This window comes from Mustelus asterias, chromosome 4 (assembly GCF_964213995.1).
Source record: "Mustelus asterias chromosome 4, sMusAst1.hap1.1, whole genome shotgun sequence".
Taxonomy (NCBI): Eukaryota; Metazoa; Chordata; class Chondrichthyes; order Carcharhiniformes; family Triakidae; genus Mustelus; species Mustelus asterias.
Window position 1 is genome coordinate 151,076,115 of NC_135804.1, and position 23,388 is coordinate 151,099,502.

Below are 23,388 nucleotides of genomic sequence, written 5' to 3' on the forward strand. Positions count from 1 at the left end.
CTCTTACATGATGTGATCTCTGCCATAACCAGGATCTGACCCAACCTCTCTCCTGAAGGTACACAGTGAATTAGCATTCACTACTCTACAAGCCAACTATTTGTTTCACAGCGCTGCTATTTTCTGAGAAAAGAGGAACCGTCTCACATTTCTCAACTTGTGTAACTGATCTACACAGCCTCATCTCCTCACCAACACAACCACTTCAAATAACTTGTCACTTTGTACACAATACAATCTTGTAATCATTTCATAACTGTCAATGAAGTCTGCCCTGGAGTAACACCTCTCCAAAATTGGGCAGCATGGTGGCACAGTGGTTAGCACAACTGCCTCACGGCGCCATGGACCTGGGTTCGATTCCCGGCTCGGGTCACTGTCTGTGTGGAGTTTGCACATGCTCCCCGTGTCTGTGTGGGTTTCCTCCGGGTGCTCCGGTTTCCTCCCACAGTCCAAAGATATGCAGATTAGGTGGATTCGCCATACTAAAAAATTGCCCCTTAGTGCAGGAGACTAGCTAGGGTAAGTGCATAGGCTTATGGGGATAGGGCCTGGGTTGGATTGTGGTCGGTGCAGACTTGATCTGCACTGTAGGATTCTATGATTCTACTTAAAATACCTTACTTAACTCCTTAACACAATCTGAGTAGCTAAGGTACATTTAACCAAGGGTCGTTTGTGTGGGCGACCTTGGAATCATTTCTAGTTGCAATAACACCGACAATTAAAAGGTCATGGAAAAAACTGGACATAGTTCCCTAAATTAGACCACACCAAGCTTTTGTGAAAGAGAAAATGGCATATTTCATCATTCTCGACTGGATAGTCATGTGAAAGCAGCCCACTGCAACCCACTACAGCCCAGAGTACAGGAATCTGTGTGTTCCCCAACCAGAAACCATGGATGAACAGGGATATCCACTGCTCGCTGAAATCCAGGTCTGAGGCGCTCAAGTCAGGCGACACTGACCTATGCAAGAAAGCCAGATACGATCTAAGGAGATCCACCAGAGATGCCAAAAGACAGTACCGAACCAAGCTAGAGTCCCAGGCTAGCCACACCAATCCCCGCCGACTATGGCAAGGTCTGCAAGACATAACAGGCTACAAGATGAAGGCATGTAAAATCGCCGGCTCCAACGCACCCCTCCCTGATGAGCTCAATGCATTTACGCCTGTTTTGAGCAAGAGGTCAGCGAGAGCATGCCCTCCACTCTGGATGCCCTGGATGAACCTGTATCTGGGGTCACCATTGCAGATGTCAGAGCAGCTTTCTCAAAGGTCAACCCACCGAAAGCAACTGGCCCGGATGGGGTACCCGGACGTGCACTCAGATCCTGCGTGGATCAGCAGATATTCACAAACATCTTCAACTTCTCTTTCCAACAATCTGAGGTCCCTATCTGCTTCAAGAAGACGACCATCATCCCGGTACCGAAGAAAACCAAGCAGTGTGCCTTACTGACAATCGGCCGGTGGCTCTGACATCCGTCATTATGAAGTGCTTTGAGAGGTTAGTCATGGCACAAATCAATTCCGGTCTCCTGGGCTACCTGGATCCACTACAGTTCACCTACCGCTGCAACAGGTCCACAGCAGACACCATCTCCCTGGCCCTGCACTCAACCCTGGAACACCTCGATAACAAGGACACCGATGTCAGACTCCTATTTATTGACTGCAGCTTATGCTTCAACGCTATTATTCCCACCAAACTCATCACCAAACTCCGTGGCCTGGGCCTCGGCACCTCTCTCTGTGACTGGATCCTGAACTTCCTAACTCCCAGACCACAATCAGTAAGGACAGGCAACAACACCACCTCCACAATCATCCTCAACACCGGTGTCCCACAAGGCTGTGTTCTCAGCCCCCGACTATACTCCTTATACACCTATGACTGTGCGGCCAAATTCCCCTCCAATTCGATTTTCAAGTTTGCTGACCACACCACCGTAGTGGGTCGGATCTCAAACAATGACGAGACAGAGTACAGGAATGAGATAGAGAATCTGGTGAACTGGTGCGGCAACAATAATCTCTCCTTCAATGTCAACAAAATGAAGGAGATTGTCATCGACTTCAGGAAGCCTAGAGGAGAACATGCCCTTGTCTACATCAATGGGAATGAAGTAGAAAGGGTCGGGAGCTTCAGGTTTTTAGGTGTCCAGATCACCAACAACCTGTCCTGATCCCCCCACGCCGACACTATAATTAAGAAAGCCCACCAATGCCTCTACTTTCTCAGAATCATAGAATCATAGAAACCCTACAGTGCAAAAAGAGGCCATTTGGCCCATCGAGTCTGCACCGACCACAATCCCACCCAGGCTCTAGCCCCATATCCCTACATATTTACCCGCTAATCCCTCTAACCTACGCATCTCAGGACTCTAAGGTTCAATTTTTAACCTGGCCAATCAACCTAACCCACACATCTTTGGACTGTGGGAGGAAACCGGAGCACCCGGAGGAAACCCACGCAGACACGAGGAGAATGTGCAAACTACACACAGACAGAAGACTAAGGAAATTTGGCATGTCAGCTACGACTCTCACCAACGTTTACAGATGCTCCATAGAAAGCATTCTTTCTGGTTTCATCACAGCTTGGTGTGGCTCCTGCTCTGCTCTGCTCTGCCTGGAGGTCTGGAGTGCATCTACTTCAATGCAAGGAGCGTAGCAGGTAAGACAGACGAACTTAGGGCCTTAATGCTTACGAGGAATTTGGATGTGGTTGCAGTGACAGAGACTTGGTTGAAAGAGGGACAGGACTGGCAACTGAATATTCCGGGGTACAAGTGTTTTAGGTGAGACAGAGGAGGGGCCAAAAGAGGTGGGGGAGTAGCAGTATTAGTTAGAGAGCATATTACAGCGGTGCAGAGGGAGGACAATTCAGAGGGGTCGTGTAACGAGTCACTGTGGGTGGAGCTCAGAAACAGGAAGGGCGCAGTCACTATGTTGGGGGTATACTACAGGCCCCCCAACAGCCCAAGTGAAGTGGAAGAACAGATATGTCAGGAGATAATGGATAGGTGCAGGAAAAATAGGGTTGTTGTAGTGGGTGACTTCAATTTCCCTGGTATAGACTGGAAATCGCGTAGGGCTGGGAGTCTGAATGGGGAGGCATTTGTAAAATGCATACAGGGAGGTTCTTTGGAACAATATGTAGATAGCCCGACTAGAGAGGGGGCTATACTGGGCCTAGTACTGGGGAATGAGCCCGGTCAGGTCTTCAAAGTTTCGGTAGGGGAACATGTGGCAAATAGTGACCACAATTCTGTTAGCTTTAGGATAGTGATGGAAAAGGATGAGTGGTGTCCCAAGGGTAAGGTGTTGGATTGGGGGAAGGCTAACTTTAGTGGGATTAGGCAGAAATTGGCAGCTCTTAATTGGGAGAGGCTGTTTGAGGGTAAATCCACATCTGGCATGTGGGAGTCTTTAAAGGAACAGTTGTTAGGGCTGCAGGATAGGCATGTGCCTGTTAAAAAGAAGGATAGGAAGGGTAGGATTCGAGGGATCTGTTCTGGGACCCTTGCTGTTTGTCATTTTCATAAATGACCTGGATGAGGAAGCGGAGGGATGGGTTAGAACATAGAACAGTACAGCACAGAACAGGCCCTTCGGCCCACGATGTTGTGCCGAGCTTTATCTGAAACCAAGATCAAGCTATCCCACTCCCTATCATCCTGGTGTGCGCCATCTGCCTATCCAATAACCGCTTAAATGTTCCTAAAGTGTCTGACTCCACTATCACTGCAGGCAGTCCATTCCACACCCCAACCACTCTCTGCGTAAAGAACCTACCTCTGATATCCTTCCAATATCTCCCACCACGAACCCTATAGTTATGCCCCCTTGAAATAGCTCCATCCACCCGAGGAAATAGTCTTTGAACGTTCACTCTATCTATCCCCTTCATCATTTTATAAACCTCTATTAAGTCTCCCCTCAGCCTCCTCCGCTCCAGAGAGAACAGCCCTAGCTCCCTCAACCTTTCCTCATAAGACCTACCCTCCAAACCAGGCAGCATCCTGGTAAATCTCCTCTGCACTCTTTCCAGCGCTTCCACATCCTTCTTACAGTGAGGTGACCAGAACTGCACACAATATTCCAAATGTGGTCTCACCAAGGTCCTATACAGTTGCAGCATAACCCCACGGCTCTTAAACTCCAACCCCCGTTAATAAAAGCTAACACACTATAGGCCTTCTTCACTGCTCTATCCACTTGAGTGGCAACCTTTAGAGATTTGTGGATATGGACCCCAAGATCTCTCTGTTCCTCCACAGTCTTCAGAACCCTACCTTTGACCCTGTAATCCACATTTAAATTAGTCCTACCAAAATGAATCACCTCACATTTATCAGGGTTAAACTCCATTTGCCATTTTTTGCATCCTATCTATGTCTCTTTGCAGCCTACAACAGCCCTCCACCTCATCCACTACTCCACCAATCTTGGTGTCATCAGCAAATTTACTGATCCACCCTTCAGCCCCCTCCTCTAAGTCATTAATAAAAATCACAAAGAGCAGAGGACCAAGCACTGATCCCTGTGGCACTCCGCTAGCAACCTGCCTCCAATCCGAAAATTTTCCATCGACCACCACCCTCTGTCTTCGATCAGATAGCCAGTTACCTATCCAATCAGCCAACTTTCCCTCTATCCCACACCTCCTCACTTTCATCATAAGCCGACCATGGGGGACCTTATCAAACGCCTTACTAAAATCCATGTATATGACATCAACTGCCCTACCTTCATCGACACACTTAGTTACCTCCTCAAAAAATTCTATCAAATTTGTGAGGCACGATTTGCCCTTCACGAATTCCTTCACGGGTTGGTAAGTTTGCCGACGACACGAAGGTTGGTGGAGTTGTGGATAGTCTGGAGGGATGTCAGAAGTTACAGAGGGACATAGATAGGATGCAAGACTGGGCGGACAAGTGGCAGATGGACTTCAACCCAGATAAATGCGTTGTGGTCCATTTTGGCAAGTCAAATGGGATGAAGGAGTACAATATAAAGGGAAAGGCTCTTAGTACTGTAGAGGATCAGAAGGACCTTGGGGTCCGGGTCCATAGGACTCTAAAATCGGCCCCGCAGGTGGAGGAGGATAATGATGCAGCTATATAAGACCCTCGTCAGACCCCACTTGGAGTACTGTGCTCAGTTCTGGTCGCTTCATTACAGGAAAGATGTGGAAAAGATTGAAAGGGTGCAGAGGTGATTTACAGGGATGTTGCCTGGATTGAGTGGCATACCTTATGAGGATAGGCTGAGGGAGCTCAGTCTTTTCTCCTTGGAGAGACGAAGGATGAGAGGAGACCTAATAGAGGTGCATAAGATGTTGAGAGGCATAGATCGGGTGGACTCTCAGAGGCTTTTTCCCAGGGTGGAAATGTCTGCTACGAGAGGACACAGGTTTAAGGTGCTGGGGGGTAGGTACAGGGGAGATGTTAGGGGTAGGTTTTTCACACAGAGGGTGGTGGGCGAGTGGAATCGGCTGCCGTCAGTGGTGGTGGAGGCGAACTCAATAGGGTCTTTTAAGAGACTCCTGGATGAGTACATGGATCTTAATAGGATGGAGGGTTATAGGTAGGTCTAGAAGGTAGGGATGTGTTCGGCACAACTTGTGGGCCGAAGGGCCTGTTTGTGCTGTAGTTTTTCTATGTTTCTATGTTTCTAACCGTGGATAACCAGGGAAATTGAAGGATTGGTCAAAAAGAAAAGAGAGGCGTACGTTAGGTCCAGGCAGCTGAAAACGGAGGGAGCTCTGGAGGAATACAAAGAAAGTAGGAAAGAACTCAAACGAGGAATTAGAAGGGCAAAAAGGGGTCACGAAATGTCCTTGGCAGACAGGATTAAGGAGAATCCCAAGGCATTTTATTCATACGTTAGGAACAAAAGGGTTGTCAGGGAAATAATCGGACCTCTCAGGGACAAAAGTGGGGAATTATGCTTGGAGCCCAAAGAAGTAGGGGTGATCCTAAATGAATACTTTGCGTTGGTATTCACAAAGGGGAGGGATGTGTTGACTGGGAGTGTCTCGGAGGGGAGTGTTAACCCGTTAGAGAAAATCTCCATTACAAGGGAGGAAGTGTTAGGTTTTTTAGGGAATATAAAGACTGACAAATCCCTGGGGCCTGATGGAATCTATCCAAGGCTGCTCAGGGAGACAAGAGATGAAATCGCTGGGCCTCTGACCCAAATCTTTGTCTCGTCACTGGACACAGGTGAAGTCCCAGAGGATTGGAGGATAGCTAATGTGGTCCCATTATTTAAGAAGGGTAGGAAGGATAACCCGGGAAATTATAGGCCGATGAGCTTGACGTCCGTGGTAGGGAAGTTGTTGGAGAGGATTCTTAGAGATAGGATGTATGCGCATTTAGAAAGGGATACAAAAGAATGGTCTAGTTTGGACCAGGGAGCGGTGTGGGCTTGGAGGGCCAAAGGACCTGTTCCTGTGCTGTATTGTTCTTTGTTCTTTGTTCTTTTTTTTCTTAAGACTGCAAGGAACTACAAAAGGTCGTGAATATAGCCCAATCCATCACGCAAACCAGCCTCCCTTCCATTGTCTCTGTCTACACTTCCCACTGCCTCGGCAAAGCAGCCAGCATAATCAAGGACCCCACGCACCCCGGACATTCTCTCTTCCACCTTCTTCCGTCGGAAAAAAGATACCAAAGTCTGAGGTCACGAACCAACTGACTCAAGAACAGCTTCTTCCCTGCTGCTGTCAGACTTTTGAATGGACTTACCTCGCATTAAGTTGATCTTTCTCTATACCCTAGCTATGACTGTAACACTACATTCTGCACTCTCTTGTTTCCTTCTCTATGAACGGTATGCTTTGTTTGTTTAACGCGCAAGAAACAATACTTTTCACTGTATGCTAATACATGTGACAACAATAAATCAAATCAAATCAAATTACTACCCTATTCGCTTTAATGTAACGTCTGTCCATGTCAGCCTTTCAACCACTGCAACACTTGAACTAATGGAGTACCTTCAATATCGTGAAATGTGCCAAGGTTCTTCAAACCTTTCACCATGAATCGCGTTCGGAAATGCAAGAAATTGCATCTCGGAGATGGGATTTAAGGAGCATTTGAAATGAGAGGAAAGAGGACAAAGGCTTCGGGAGGGAATTCCAGATTTACAACCTATGATTCCAACATTTTCTTCTTTCACTAAATGCTTTTTGTCGGGTCTAAGTGTACTTCCTGTCCACATGCAAAGTACTGCACTGCTCTAAATTCAAATACAGTTTGCCAAATATAGACCCATTCTCACACACATTAAGATCTCCCTGCAGTTATTTCGTGTCCTCATAGTTCTAACACTCACACTAATCTTTATATGATCTATCAATCAGGATTTATAAAGAAAGTAGACAGAGAGAAAAGACTATCTGTGGAATATCAAATGTCTCCACAGCAGATGCACAATTCATTAAGATCAAGGGTATGTATTCAATTATTCCTCTCCTGTAGCAGTTTCCCAATAATTCCACAATGTTCTAGCTGAACATTCGGTTAGACATTGATCTGGCTGGGGAGGAGGAAGAGGTGCTTTGCACTTCTGGTGAAGTGGGGGCAGCACAGAAATGGGAATCCTCATTCCTCAAGTCTCGGGTGAGTGATTAATGTTCCCTCTGTATTTCCTGTAATGCACTGATATCATGTTCCTTCCCACCAGACTCTGGCAGCTCTGAGGGCGACTTCTCCAACACCATCATTGAAGGCATCACATCTGACACCCACACCCAGCACCAACGCAAGTACTCACACCTCAGTGGGATCACTAAGTAGACAGGTTTCTGGGTCACTCATTGGTGAGCATCTCACAGTTGAAGATCCACAGCAGGCAGAGGCAGGGATGTCCCAGGGAACCGGCACACAGAGGGATGCCGGAGCCCAGGACTCTGCTGAGCAACTCCCTGATGATGAGCCCCTGGATCTGGCCATTCCAGAGCTGCTAGATCTGCAAAAGCAGAGTCACGAGTATCAGGAAGGTATGACAGCTGCTCTCCTTGGAGTGCCAGGCTGACTGGAGCAGTCCCATCACCTTCTATCCAAGGAGATGATGCTGTCACTGCAGCTCACCATAGACATCTGGAGTAGAGACCTTGGTGCAGGACATGTATTCCAAGGCAGGAGCTGTCTGTACCATTGTGGAGGGCTTTGAGTGCATGTACAGGCACTGGCAGGAATCCACAAGAGTCAGCACCAGAGCACGACAGTTATTCTGGAGTTCACTCCGGCTGCCCCTCCATTCCATTGAGGAGAAAAGGGCCGCCAGGAACCCAAAGGGGATCAGATGGAGTACAGCCTGGGGCACTCCAGCCAGGGTCCCTGGGTGTCTACAGCCCATCTGACACCATCCTCCCTGCGAATGACATACCTCCATCCCTGGACACCTCGGAGGGAAGAAGTGAAACATTTGCATTGTCCAAAAGCAGGGGCTGGAGCGTCAAGGTCCCGACCCCCCCGGACACACTCCAAGGCCATCTCAAGCACAAGGGCATGGAAATCAGCAAGCTGCTTCAACCTCAGCTTTGGATCCTGGGGTTACACCTGGACAGAGTGAGGGGCATCAGGAAGCTTAGAAACCCTCAGCACTTACTGGGCACGGATGGATATAGGCACTCGTGTAGATAAGTCACCATTTTGTTCTGAATGTTTGGCATTAAATTTCACTTTGTTCACTCACAGGCAACCACCCTGTCTGTTCATGCCACCAAGCTTTGCGGAACCACCGCATTTACCCAGCGCTTTGTCCCTGTGGAGCGTGAGAACGGCAGTTCTATGTCCCTCCCATACACTTGCCCTCTTGCCAGCCCCCTAAGGAAGGGCACTCCCTCACCTGTGATATGGACAGGAACCCAGGAAGGAGGACACGGGAAGCGTTACACACCAACCTTCACAACCCCTTTAAATCAAGGGGCGCACTGACATGAAAGGAAGGTAAAGGCTGCTAGTGACCTCTCCCACCCCTCTTCCCGAAATAGCAATACTGGGACAGCCCCCCCCCCCCCCACCCCGCAACAACCCTCCCACCCCCCCCCCCCCCCCCCCACCTCCGTCTCCAAGTGTCACTTATCTGTGTCCTCCCTCCATCCTTTCCGATGCCCCCTGAGCAGTGAACACTGTGGAGGGAGCTGACTGTCTGAGTGCTCACCTCCAAAATCCCTCTTGGAGGTGAAGGGGCCAGGTTCACACTTTACAGAGCTTTGATGAGGAGAGGATCCCGAAGAGAGTGCTCACTAATGTATTAAAATGAGCTTTCCATGGTCCCATTTTGTGCCACTCCACCAGCGAGGGGTCAGGAAGGTCGGAACTCAAAAACTTGCTGGTGTGAATCGCACTTTGCGGATTTTGAGCATGCATTGCCATTCCCGCAGGCGAAGTGTGTGGGCTCAGAATCGCCCCCAGGTACCGAATTCTTCTGTTCTTTCGCAGGGGAACTTGCAGACGATGGTGTTCTAATGTGCCTGCTGCTCTTGTCCTTATAGGTGTTAGAGTTCACAGATTTGGAGCACTTACAGTGGTGGATGAGGTACCAACCAAGCGGGCTGCTTTGATCTGGTAGTGTCGAGCTTCTTGAGCGTTGTTGGAGCTGCACCCATCGAGGCGAGTGGAGAGTATTCCGTTACACTCCTGACTTGTACCTTGTGGCTGCAGGTGGACAGGCTTTGGAGGGTCAGGAAGTGAGCTACTTACCACAGAATTCCTAGCCTCTCACCTGCCCAGGCCCTCTCCTCCAGCCTATCCCTGTAATCCCACACATTTACCATGCCAATCCCACCTAAACTACACACCTTTGGATACTGAGGGAGTTTAGCATGTCCAATCTACCTGACGTGTACACATTTGGACTGCGGGAGGAAACCGGAGCACCCGGAGGAAACCCATGCCGTCATGGGGAGTATGTCCACACCAACAGTCACCCACAACCAGAATTGAACTGGGGTCCCTGCAACTGAGAGGCAGCAATGCTGACCAGTGTGCCACGCTGCCGTTCCCCCACACCATAATCCCACAGACCGTCAAGGGGAGATGGTCAAATTCCCTCCTGTTGGAGATGGCCATTGCCTGGCACTTGGGTGATGCAAATGTTACTTAACACTTGTCAGCCCAAACCTGAATATTGCTCAGTTTGTGGGCAGCACGATGGCACAGTGGTTAGCACTGCTGCTCCACAGGGACCCTGGTTCAATTCCAGCCTGAAGTGACTGTGTGGAGTATGCACCTTCTCCCTGTGTCTGCATGGGTTTCCTCCGGGTGTTCTGGTTTCTTCCCACAGCCCAAAGATATGTGGGTTAGGTTGATTGGCCATGCTAAATTGCTCCTTAGTATCAGGGCGATTAGTAGGGTAAATGCATGGGGTTACGGGGTTAGGGCCTGGTGGGATTGTTGTTGGTGCAGACTCGATGGGCCGAATGGCCTCTTTCTGCACTGTAGGGATTCTATGATTCTATAAGAACATAAGAACTAGGAGCAGGAATAGGCCATCTGGTCCATCGAGCCTGCTCCGCCATTCAATAAGATCATGGCTGATCTTTTTATCAACTCAGCTCCACTATGAGGTCTTGGTGCATATGGACACTGACTGCTTCAGTTTCTGAGGTGTTGCAAATTGTACAAGCATCTGCGAAAATCTTCACTTCTGACCTTATGATGGAGGGAAGCTCATTGATAATACAGCTACAGATAGTTGGACCTAGGACACTAGAAGTATAACTCAGACATCAGAGGGATGTTTTTTACACAGAGGGTGGTGGGGGCCTGGAATGCACTGCCAAGTAGGGCGGTGGAGGCAGGCACGCTGACATCGTTTAAGACTTACCTGGATAGTCACATGAGCAGCCTGGGAATGGAGGGATACAAACGATTGGTCTAGTTGGACCAAGGAGCGGCACAGGCATGGAGGGCCGAAGGGCCTGTTTCCTGTGCTGTACTGTTCTTTGTTCTTTGTTAGGACACTACCCTGATGGCCTCCTGTGCGATGTACTGGGACTGAGATGATTGACGTCCAATGACCACAACCATCTTCCTTTATCCTAGGTTTTACTCCAACCAGAGGACATTTATCCCCATAATTCCCATTGATCCCACTTTTGCTGGAGTGCCTTGATGCCACACTAGGGTTAAATGCTGCCTTGATGTCAAGGGCAGTAGCTCTACCTCACCTCTGGAATTCAGCTCTTTTGTCCATCTTTGAACCAAGGCTGGATTGAGGTCAGGAGCTGAGTGACCCTGGCAGAACCCAAACCGAGTGCCCATGACCAGGTTATTGCTGATTAAGTGCCGCTTGATAGCACTGCCCACCACACTTTCCATCATTTTCCTGGATACAGCAGGCACTGCATCAAGCAATACATTGAACATGGATAGAGAACAGCAAGCTGATCAGTGAGAAGGGAATAGACCGTCAGAAGTTTCCAATGCAATACGTACACAGAATAGCTTTATTGGAATGGGAATGATCGAGTATTCCTGGAATTTAAGCCTGCTGTTTTAGACTGGTAGCAGTAATTGAACAGCTCCCAATTTCAAATCAATACATGCTGGGAATCAACATTAACACACGGTAAAATCATCACTTCATAGCAGGAGATTTAATGAGGCCAGCGACTGACAAATTATACAGACAGCAGTCCAAATCAGGAGCAATCAGAAACCAGCACCTGGCACTGCCTTTGATGCATTGACGAAAGAAAGACTTGCATTTATGTAGCTCCTTTTAGAACTTCAGCTCCATCCAAAGTGCTTTACAGTTCATGAAGTGCCATTGAATGATAGTCGCTGTTGTAATGTAGGTAACAAGACGGCCAATTTGCATATAGCAAACTCTCAAAATCAGCAATAAAATGAATGATCTATTGTCTATTTTCCTTTTGTAGTTGGTTGAGATAAATACTGACCAGGACACCAGATAAAGGCCTCGCTCCTTTTCCAATAATGCCACGTGAACTTTACATTCACATGAGAGGGAAAAGAGGCTGAATGTTTCATCCAAGTAGTGGCACCGTGAGCAAAGCAGCACTCCCTCTGCAGTGCATTAGCATGCAGCCACTGGGTATAGCAGGAAAAAGTGATGGAAAACTACTTAAAACCCAATTCCACCAATATCTGACCTGCTGTAATTGAGAGCAAGCAGGGAAACAGGGAAACAGCTCTCCAAATTGAAACAACGCGGAACTTACTTTAGTTCAGATGTCAGTCTGCGCTTAGTGGTAGGAGTCTCTGAATCAGAACAGGATAAGAACATATATAGATTGTGAAATAAAGATGTTGGGGGATGGTTAACTGAAGGGCTTGTTAAAAGTTGAATTAGGTTCATTATTGGCTATGAGATTGTGATGCAGGAAGGTTTCCTGCTGTTTGCTCATCAGTATGATTGCAACATGCTGCCCAATGTGAAACATGCTGTTGGCTGGCCCTGGGCAGCAGGAGGCCCAGGTGCGTTGGCTCTATGGGCAGCAGGAGGCCCAGGTGCGTGCCTGGCAGCAAAACACACTGTTAACCTGCACTTCTTAAAGGCACTTTACCTTCATATCGGGGAGATGCATTCAGGCTTCAGTAGCTGGAGTAACCTAATGAAGACTTGTTGGAAGGAAGCAGACTGCCAATGAAGCAATAGGCCAGAGAGAGGATGCCTAGATTCTCCAATGTGATGTAGGAGGCCTTAGTGGTGGAGGAAAAAAGGAAGAGAGAGGCCATGTTCACATAAAGAGTCAGGAGGTCCTCAAGGCTCACCCTGTGAAGGTAGTGGGCACATGTGACCAAGGAGGTGAATTCCCAGAGGCATGTCCAGGGGATTTAGTTGCAAAGCCAGGAAAAATCCAATGATCTCACACAAGTGGTCAAGTTCATACATTCATAAGATATAGGAGCAGAATTAGGCCATTTGGTCCATCGAGTCCATTCTGCCATTCGATCATGGCTGATATGCTCCTCATCCCATTTTTCTGCTTTCTCCCCATAACCTTTCAACCCATTACCAATTAAACATCTATCTAACTCCTCCTTAAATTTAATCACTGTCCCAGCATCCACCGCACTTTGGGGCAGCGAATTCCACAGATTCACAACCTTTTGGGAGAAGTAGTTTCTCCTCAACTCTGTTTTAAATTTTCTACCCCTTATCCTAGGACTATGACCTCTCATCCTAGAATGCCCCACAAGAGGAAGCATCTGCTCCACGTCTACTTTATCCATATCTTTTATCATCTTGAATACCTCAATTTGATCTCCCCTCATTCTTCTAAATTCCAGAGAGTGTAGGCCCAAACTGTTCAATCTCTCCTCATACGACAAACCCCTCATCTCTGGAATCAATCTAGTGAACCTCCTCTGAACTGCCTCCAATGCCGCTACATCTTTCCTCAAATACAGGGACCAAAACAAGCTCAGTGAATGCATTTTTAAATGACATCTCTATCCACCATACCACTGACCTCTCACACTGCTCAATTCAAAGAACAAAGAACAAAGAAAATTACAGCACAGGAACAGGCCCTTTGGCTCTCCAAGCCTGCACTGACCATGCTGCCCAACTGAACTAAAACCCCCTACCCTTCCGGGGACCATATTCCTCTATTCCCATCCTATTCATGTATTTGTCAAGACGCCCCTTAAAAGTCACTATCGTATCTGCTTCCACTACCTGCCCTGGCAGCGAGTTCCAGGCACCCAACACCCTCTGTGTAAAAAGCTTGCCTTGTCCATCTCCTTTAACCTTGCCCCTCGCACCTTAAACCTATGCTCCCTAGGAATTGACTCTTGCACCTTGTGAAAAATACACTACAGCTGTATCTTCAGCAATTAGGATTCATGGCCAATATTGAAATAGTTCCGCTCTTCCTGACACACTTACCATTACTGCAAGTCCAATGTCCAGATCTCGCAACTTTCACATACCTCCACTATTCAGATGTTGCACATCACCGCATTGCGACCCACTCACTGATATTCTTCCCTCTCTCTCTCTTACGAGGTAAAGTTTACCATAACCCTAGGATGCAGCAGAGAAATGCAGGGGACAGGTAAGTCTTCATCTCATGAGCCTTCTGGAGAGGAAGCGGCTGCCAATAGTAAGTGAGGCCACTGCACCTGGTGTTGACTGGGCACGTCCAAAGTGAGAGTATTTTCCTGCATTAGGAATGTTCTCAAACCCCACACAAAGTGCAAGCGCCAGATGCTGTGAGTACTAACCTCTTGCTTTCCAGGAGAGACTGTAACTATAACAACCATGGCTGGGATTTTCCCAGGTTTGGTGGCAAGTGTGGAAAATATTGCAAGAAGGGCTATGTCGCTTTTCACATTGGCGTAAAAACAGGGAGGAATCGTCCCCTCCCCCTCTCAGTGGTGGACCATATTACACACCATTCAATGTCGGCAACTTCACTGGGAACCCCGTGGTATATCATTATTGGGCCCATGTGCCAGAATCCTACTCCCATATCAAATAATGTGTCCCCAGCAACTGGGTGTCAGAGCATCACGATGTACGATTGTTCTCAAAGGTGTGCACTGAGTGAACAATACTCCAAGGGGAGCTCAGAGGTGGGCACAGTGGTTGAGGTGTGACTCTGCATTCAAGGGGGAGAGTGTGTTGCCAGGATGATGCCGGGGCATGGCCAGGGTAGACGGGGGTGGCAGGGTGATGACAGGGGTTGCCAGAGTAATGCAAGGGGGTGTTGCCAGGGGTGCATCTGGGTGAAGAGATTTTCCTGGTGTGCTTATTATGCAGAGGGGCAGCCTTTAAATTTGGATCCCGTATTATGGGCAGCACTGTGGCACAGTGGTTAGCACTGCTGTCCGACGGAACCAGGCATCCAGGTTCGATTCCGGCCTCGGGTCACTGTCTGTGTGGAGTTTGCACGTTCTCCCCGTGTCTGCATGGGTTTCCTCCAGGTGTTCCGGTTTCCTCCCACAGTCTGAAAGATGTGCTGGTTAGGTGAATTGACCATGCTAAATTCCCCCTCAGTGTACCCGAACAAGCACCGGAGTGTGGCAGCTAGAGGAATTTCACAGTAACTTCATTGCAGTGTTAATGTAAGCCAACTGGTAACTAATAAATAAACTTTGTTTTACTATCGAAACGCTGACTTGATGGTGAGGTGGGCAAATCAGAAGGCACCTGCCAGTGGCCAGTGATATGGTGTGGAACCCTTGCCTGCTTTCTTTTTGCATCGAGTCCCACACTATAAACACCGCCATTGCCATAGGTGAGCTCAATGCCGCTTTCCCTACCCATCAGAGTTTACCGATTTCGGACAAAATCTCACCCTGTATTGCTGAAAGCTGGCATTCCAACTTTGCTGCCCTTCAAAGTCCAGCACCATTCCCTTGTGAATCCAAAAGGTTTTCAAAACTCCACAATAACATTCAACACAGTACTTCCACTCACTCTGCACAGGAAGAGAAAGTCAAAATGACCTTACTTGGAAGTCCCATGGTGAGCGACTGCATGTTCAGCTGGGAGGGATTAAGTAGAGGCACTAACAGGACCAGCAGTTTCCAATATGGCAGATCGGGTGCTAAATCTGTATTAAATACTCTGAGATGTAATGATTCACCCACTCTGCGTGCTTCCAGCAGACTTACGGCATGCCTGCGCTCATGTCCCTACAGTCAGGGTGTGTGGCATGGAGCTCATCAAGAATGAACAGAAACTGCCCAAGGTGCTTGGAAATTTTGGCCTTCAATGAGCACAGGTTCCAGCAGCACGACAGAGCTGAATTTTGCAGCCAAAGGCTTTTAAAAGACATGTTTTTGATCACGCAGGAGTGTAAGAGAAGTGATTGCTGCAATATTAAAAAGCAAGAGGTTGCTAAAGAGCGTACATCAAATCCTTTGTACAATAAAGCAACTGCTTGGGGAAAGCAATGATAGGATGTAACAGTATGGAATGAGAAAACAGGACCCCTCATATTGCTGCCTTGCTATTCAAAGAACTGGAAATCATAAATATCAGATAATGCTGCATTCAGCAGAAAACAGATCATAGATAAAATGGTATAGGAAGTGAAATATTTTCACTTGGTTCATAAGACATATTGCTATTAGTGGCATGCTCAGGAATTGGCAAAACATTTATGGTTCCCCAGCAAGCCGTCTGCTTGCGAGTATTTGACGTAAGGCTGTGGTGTGTGTTCTGAATGCGATTTTGCGATTGAAGATTTGTACCACTTAGTACATTTGTACCAATTAAGTGAATTTGTGGGCATATTACTGTCCGTCTTATTTCCAATCTGTTAAAATGACCAGTGAGGAATCACCCAAACAGAAAGTTATAGACCCAAGTATAAAATCCAAGAACACAAACAGAATTGGTGGCAAGAGTTCTGAGTCTTGGAGGGGGGTGGGGAGCGGGGTGCGGGGTGTTGGATACATTAGCTTTATTATTTCCAGTGTTCCATTGATTGGAGAAAATCGTGTCTCATTCCAGACTTGATTTGAGGCCAGCAGTTTGACATCACCAAGGCAGGGAAAGATATTGTGCAGTCGTGGAAAAAATGGAGCTGGGTATCGTTAAGACCAGAAAACAACATGACTAAGTGGACCTTACAATAGGCACCTGATAAAATATGAGTGCTGAACAACCAGGGCAATATTCAGATAAGTTGGATACATTTTAGAGCCTTTTTTAAATTTTCACATTTAATTGAAGACTCAATGAGTCTAAGAACATGGCAGTTGTGCAGGTCTGCAAGGCTGTAGGATATTCTTGGTAGCATGATGATACATTGGGTGAATTGGGCAACTCAAATGGCTGGTCGCACAATAATAGAGGTCATCCTCACTCAATGTGCAGCCTTGAACAACCACTGCATTATTAGTCTTTTGTATGCATTGATTCAGTATTCATGGTGTGGATACAATACTCAAAGTATAGCTTACATTGCAGCTGGATTTGGAGGTCAACTTGATCTTCAATCACCAAATAACACTTGAATTTCAATCAGTGCCATCAATAAATCTAAATCCTCCCTACAGAAAAACGTCATCCAAAGTCACGTTCTCACCTATACCATTACATCTGGCTTGTGCAATTCAGTAATTCATTGAGTCTAACTACCTGGAATAATTCCAAATCAAAATGACCCAAAAATCCATGGCAGATTCAGTTCACTCCACATTATCAATTAAGCACACTGAAAGTACTGTACTCTGGTTTTACAATGGTACATCGTAGAACACACTGTACAATCATGAAACACATTTTCTCCAGTATTGTGGCACACGGTTGTACAGAAAGTGACTTATTATACTCTGGGTAAGAATGATGGTCTATCTCATTATTTGAGTGGGTGACGGATGTGTGGTTAAAGTTTGTTTTTCAAGCAGTGTCTCTCATGAACTTCCAGTGGGAGACTCCAGGCAGATATTTCTGCTACTGCTTCTGGTACAACTCCAACACACACATTCGTAAAAGACATTGCATTCTCTGACAGCGATCATTGCAGAAATATTTGTTTTTTTCTAGGCCTGAGGACGTTAACTTTCCAACAGCATTTCTTAAATAATCACAAACAATGTATGGCTGTTCCAGACTTCATTATGTTGCATGACACAATTGGCCAATGGCTGAATAGCTGAAATGGCAAAGATACCATCTCCTTGTATTATTAGTTGTGGAGGGCTGTGGCCTTTTATGCACCTGGTGACTTCAGCCCAGCATTGCTGGCTAACAGAAAGGGACTACAAATGCAGATTTAATTCAAGGTCTCTCTGTAGGTGGCTCAAGTGGCACAAATGTTGTCATTCCCTCCTATTCACACAGGCCATTTTTAACATTTACACCTCTCTGTTTTCTCTACTTGCAGGGAAAGAAAGCACACAACCTTGGGGAGAAGCAGAAACCCAGAGGTATACGTTCAATAACGGGCACCTTGACAGCCTTGGGAAAAGATACCCATCTGCTTATCTGGGAAGGAGGCCTTGATTAGATGTCAGCAACAACCTGCTTCCTCCTGAGGCACTGGTGCTCACGCACCAGTGGCAAGGAAACTGATGCTCTACCTGTGCACCCTCTGTGCTGGGGGTCTTACTTCCTGGGAGCTGAATCCCTGTGCCCATCCTCTCTGCTTTGTGGAGCAGCATGTGACCAAGGGAAGAAGGCAATTGCTGTTGGTGTGGTGCACTTGCTGCAGCTGCAGTTGAGGTTGGTGTTGAGGCTCCTCTGTCCCTTCATCAGAGGTACAAGGTAGAGCTGCAAAAAGCTGCTCCCATGCCATGATGACATTAAATAATTGCCATGTCACTATGTCCCACAGAACACTTGAATAAATGGGCGGACAAGGTTCAAGAGGTTTAATGGGTTTTGCCTCTTGGAACATGCTAGTCCATAGCTTAAGACTCCTGGCATCCTGCCAAAAGCCAGAGTAAAGTGTGGTGTTAAATCATCCTGTCTTGTTTGTGCAACACTGAGTAATGTCGGTGTCTTGGCTCAAAGTAGTTTTGATATTCAACGGTGCATGGACATTCCACTGTGAGCCAATGGTGAGTTCCCTTTTCACTTTCAGGGTGGTGGAAGTCATGTAACTGAGGAATGTCACAAGTGGGGTTGAGTGTCCTTGCTGAGGATGAGAGGATACTTTGTTTCCAGCTCACTCAATACCACCAAAAAAAAGCATCGATTTTCACTCTTACTCATGGGAAGCTGCCTTCCACAAAAATAGACATGCTGCTTCTTTGCATCGAAGCACTTGTGATGTTTCTGAGGGACACAATAAATTAACTGTACATTGTCTTTGATTTAGTAACACAACAGTAGAACATTTGCTGTGTCACCAAGACTGCCTACTTTCACCTTTGTTCCATCTCCCATCTCCACCGCCTGCTTCAGCTTATCTGCTGCTGATATCCCCGTCTTTATTGCTACTGACCTGACCTTTCCAATCCTCCCATCTTCCACCCTCCATTAACCTGAGGTCATCCAAACTCTCCTGGCAATACCCTAATGCACAACAACTCATAAGAACATAAGACATTGGATCAGGAGTGGGCCAATTAGTCCATTCAGCCTGCTTCACCATTCAGCAAGGTCATGGCAAATCTAATTGTGGCTTCAACTCCATGATGCTCCCTGTTCCCCATAAACCTTGACTCTCTTTTAGGTCAAAAATCTGTCTAATGGAGGACGCGGAAAGTCTGCAGAGAGATTTGGATAGGCTGAGCGAGTGGGCGAGGATCTGGCAGATGGAATATAACGTTAGCAAATGTGAGGTTATCCACTTTGGAAGAAATAATAGTAAATTGGAATATTATTTAAATGGAGAAAAATTACATCGTGCGACTGTGCAGAGGGACCTGGGGGTCCTTGTGCACGAATCGCAAAAACTCAGTCTGCAGGTGCAGCAGGTGATCAAGAAGGCGAATGGAATGTTGGCCTTTATCGCGAGGGGGATAGAATATAAAAGCAGGGAGGTCTTGCTGCAACTGTATAAGGCACTGGTGAGGCCTCAACTGGAGTACTGTGTGCAGTTTTGGTCCCCTTATTTGCGGAAGGATATATTGGCCTTGGAGGGAGTGCAGAGAAGGTTCACCAGGTTGATACCGGAGATGAGGAGTGTAGCTTATGAGGAGAGATTAAACAGATTGGGTCTGTACTCGTTGGAGTTTAGAAGGATGAGGGGTGATCTTATAGAGACATATAAGATAATGAAGGGGCTGGATAGGGTAGAGGTGGAGAGATTCTTTCCACTTAGAAGGGAAACCAGAACTAGAGGGCACAGCCTCAAAATAAGGGGGGGCCGGTTCAGAACAGAGTTGAGGGGGAACTTCTTCTCTCAGAGGGTAGTGAATCTCTGGAATTCTCTGCCCATTGAAGTGGTGGAGGCTTCCTCGTTGAATATGTTTAAATCACGGGTAGATAGTTTTCTGATCGGTAAGGGAATTAAGGGTTATGGGGAGCAGGCGGGTAAGTGGAACTGATTCGCTTCAGATCAGCCATGATCTTGTTGAATGGCGGGGCAGGCTCGAAGGGCCAGATGGCCTACTCCTGCTCCTATTTCTTATGTTCTTATGTTCTTAATTGAGTCTTGAATGTATTCAACGACCCAACTTCTACTGGGATAAAGAATTCCAAAGGTTAAGGACCATCGGAGAGAAGAAATTCCTGCTCATTTCAACTTAAATGGGAGATCCCTTATTTTGAAACTGTGCCCCCTAGTTCTAATTTGCCCAATAGGAGCAAAAGCCTTTTAGCATCTATTCTGTCAAGCCCCATCACAATCTTATCTGTGAGGTTGGAACTCCCTTCCTAACGGCACTGTGGCTATGCCTATACTGGATGGACTGTGGCGGTTCAAGGAGACTGCTCTCTGCTCCCTTTGTAAGGGCAACTGCAAGGGATGGGCAACAAATGTTGGTCTTGCCAATGATGCCAGGAACCAATGGAAGATATTTTAAATGTTTCAAGAAGATCACCATTCATTCTTTGAAACTTCAATGAGTCCAGGGCCCAACCTGCTCAATCTTTCCTCAGAAGGCAGCCCCTTCATCCCAGTAAACGTAGTGGACTTCTCTGATGCCTCCAGCGCAAGTACATCCCTCTTTAAATAAGATATTAGGGACAGGAGGGGGTTAATTTAAACTGCACCAATTTTTCCTCTCACAGCCAATCCATAAACAGAAAGATGTTTTAATTTACTGCCCCCTTTATAAGCAATGGCATATTTGGGGCAATTCAATTTTCTATTAATAAACACACAGCAAACTAGAGATAGGATGAACTCAACTCTTTTTTATTCATTTGTGGGTGTCGCTGGCTGGCCAGCATTTATTGCCCATCCCTAGTTGCCCTTGGAGGGCAGTTGTTGTGGCTCTGGAGTCACATGTAGGCTAGACTGGGTAAGGATGGCAGGTTTCTTTCCCTAAGGGACATTAGTGAACCAGATGGGTTTTTCCGACAATGGTTTCATGGTCATCAGTACATCTCGAGTTGTAATCTCAGGATTACTCCCTGTGCCATGTGCTCGTGAGGCTAGGAATAGGCAGATAGTGCAGCTCAACACGGGGCTAAACAGCTAGTGTAGGAGGGAGGGTTTCAGATATCTGGACCATTGGGGTCTCTTCCGGGGCAGATGGGACATGTACAAGAAGGACGGGGTTGCATCTAAACTGGAAGGGCACAAATATTCTGGCTGGGAGGTTTGCTAGTGTCACACGGGAGGATTTAAACTAGTTTGGCAGGGGGGTGGGAACCAAAGCAAAGGTGAATTAGCTGAAGGGGAACCAGAGAGTAGGGCCAGTAAGACCCAGAGAAACAGCAGGCAGGGTGGGATTGCTAATCAGAGAGGGTCTGGTGGATTGAAGTGCATTTGTTTCAATGCGAGAAGTGTGATAGGTAAGGCAGATGAACTTAGAGCTTGGATTAGTACTAGGAACTACGATGTTGTTGCCATTACAGAGACTTGGTGAAGGGAAGGACAGGATTGGCTGCTTAACATCCCAGCATACAGATGTTTCAGGCGGGATAGAGGGGGATGTAAAAGGGGTGGGGGGGTTGCACTACTGGTTAAGGAGAATATCACAGCTGTACTGCGGGAGGACACCTCGGAGGGCTCATACAGCGAGGCAATATGGGTAGAGCTCAGGAATAGGAAAGGTGCAGTCACAATGTTGGGGGTTTACTATAGGCCACCCAACTGCCAGCAGGAGATTGAGGAACAAATATGTAGGCAGACTTTGGCAAGGTGCAAAAGTAACAGAGTTGTTGTGGTGGGAGATTTTAATTTCCCCTATATTGACTGGGACTCACTTAGTGCTAGGAGCGTGGATGGGGCAGAGTTTGCAAGGAGCATCCAGGAGAGCTTCCTGAAACAGTATGTAGATAGTCCAACTAGGGAAGGGGCCATACTGGACCTGATATTGGGGAATGAGCCCGGCCAGGTGGTCGATGTTTCAGTCAGGGAGCAGTTCAGGAACAGTGACCACAATTCAGTAAGCTTTAAGGTACTGATGGATAAAGATAAGTGTAGTCCTCAAGTTAAGGTGCTAAATTGGGGGAAGTCTAATTACAACAATATTAGGCAGGAACTGAAGAATGTAGATTGGGGGCAGATGTTTGAGGGCAAATCAACATCTGGCATGTGGGAGGCTTTCAATTGTAAGTTGACAGGGATTCAGGACCAGCACATTCCTGTAAGGGTGAAGGATAAGTATGGCAAGTTTTGGGAACGTTGGATAACGAGAGATATTGTGAGCCTAGTCAAAGAGAAAAAGGAAGCATTTGTCAAAGCTAGGAGGCTGGGAACACACGAAGCAAGTGTGGAATACAAGGAAAGTAGAAAGAATCTTAAGCAAGGAGTAAGGAGGGCTAAAAGGGGTCATGAAAAAGCATTGGCCAGCAGAATTAAGGAAAATCACAAGGCTTTTTATACATATATAAAGAGCAAAAGGGTAGCCAGGGAGAGGGTTGGCCCACTCAAGGACAAGGGAGGGAATCTATGCGTGGAGCCAGAAGAAATGGGCGAGGTATTAAATGAGTGTTTTGCGTCAGTATTCACCAAAGAGAAGGACTTGGTGGATGATGAGTCTGGGAAAGGATGTGTAGGTAGTTTGAGTCATGTTGAGATCAAAAAGGAGAAGGTATTGGGGTTCTTGAGAAACATTAAGGTAGACAAGTGCCCAGGGCCTGATGGGATATACCCCAGAATACTGAGAGAGGCAAGGGAGGAAATTGCTGGGGCCTTGAGAGAAATCTTTGTATCCTCACTGGCTACAGGGAGGTCCCAGAGGATTGGAGAATAGCCAATGTTGTTCCTTTGTTTAAGAAGGGTAGCAAGAATAATCCAGGTAATTACAGGCCGGTGAGCCTTACATCAGTGGTAGGGAAATTATTGAAGAGGATTCTTCGAGACAGGATTTATTCCCACTTGGAAATAAGTGGACGTATCAGTGAGAGGCAACATGGTTTTGTGAAGGGGAGGTCGTGTCTCACGAACTTGATCAGGTTTTTCGAGGAAGTTGATGAAGATGATTGATGAGGGTAGGGCAGTGGATGTTGTCTACATGGACTTCAGTAAGGCCTTTGACAAGGTCCCTCATGGCAGGCTGGTGCAGAAGGTGAAGTCGCATGGGATCAGAGGTGAGCTGGCAAGGTGGATACGAAACTGGCTCGGTCAAAGAAGACAGAGGGTAGCAGCGGAAGGGTGCGTTTCTGAATGGAGGGCTGTGACAAGTGGTGTTCCTCGGGGATCAGTGCTGGGACCTTTGCTGTTTGTAATATATATAAATGATTTGGAGGAAAATGTAACTGGATTGATTAGTAAGTTTGCGGATGACACAGAGGTTGGTGGATTTGCAGATAGCGATGAGGATCATCAGAGGATACAGCAGGATATAGGTCAGTTGGAGACTT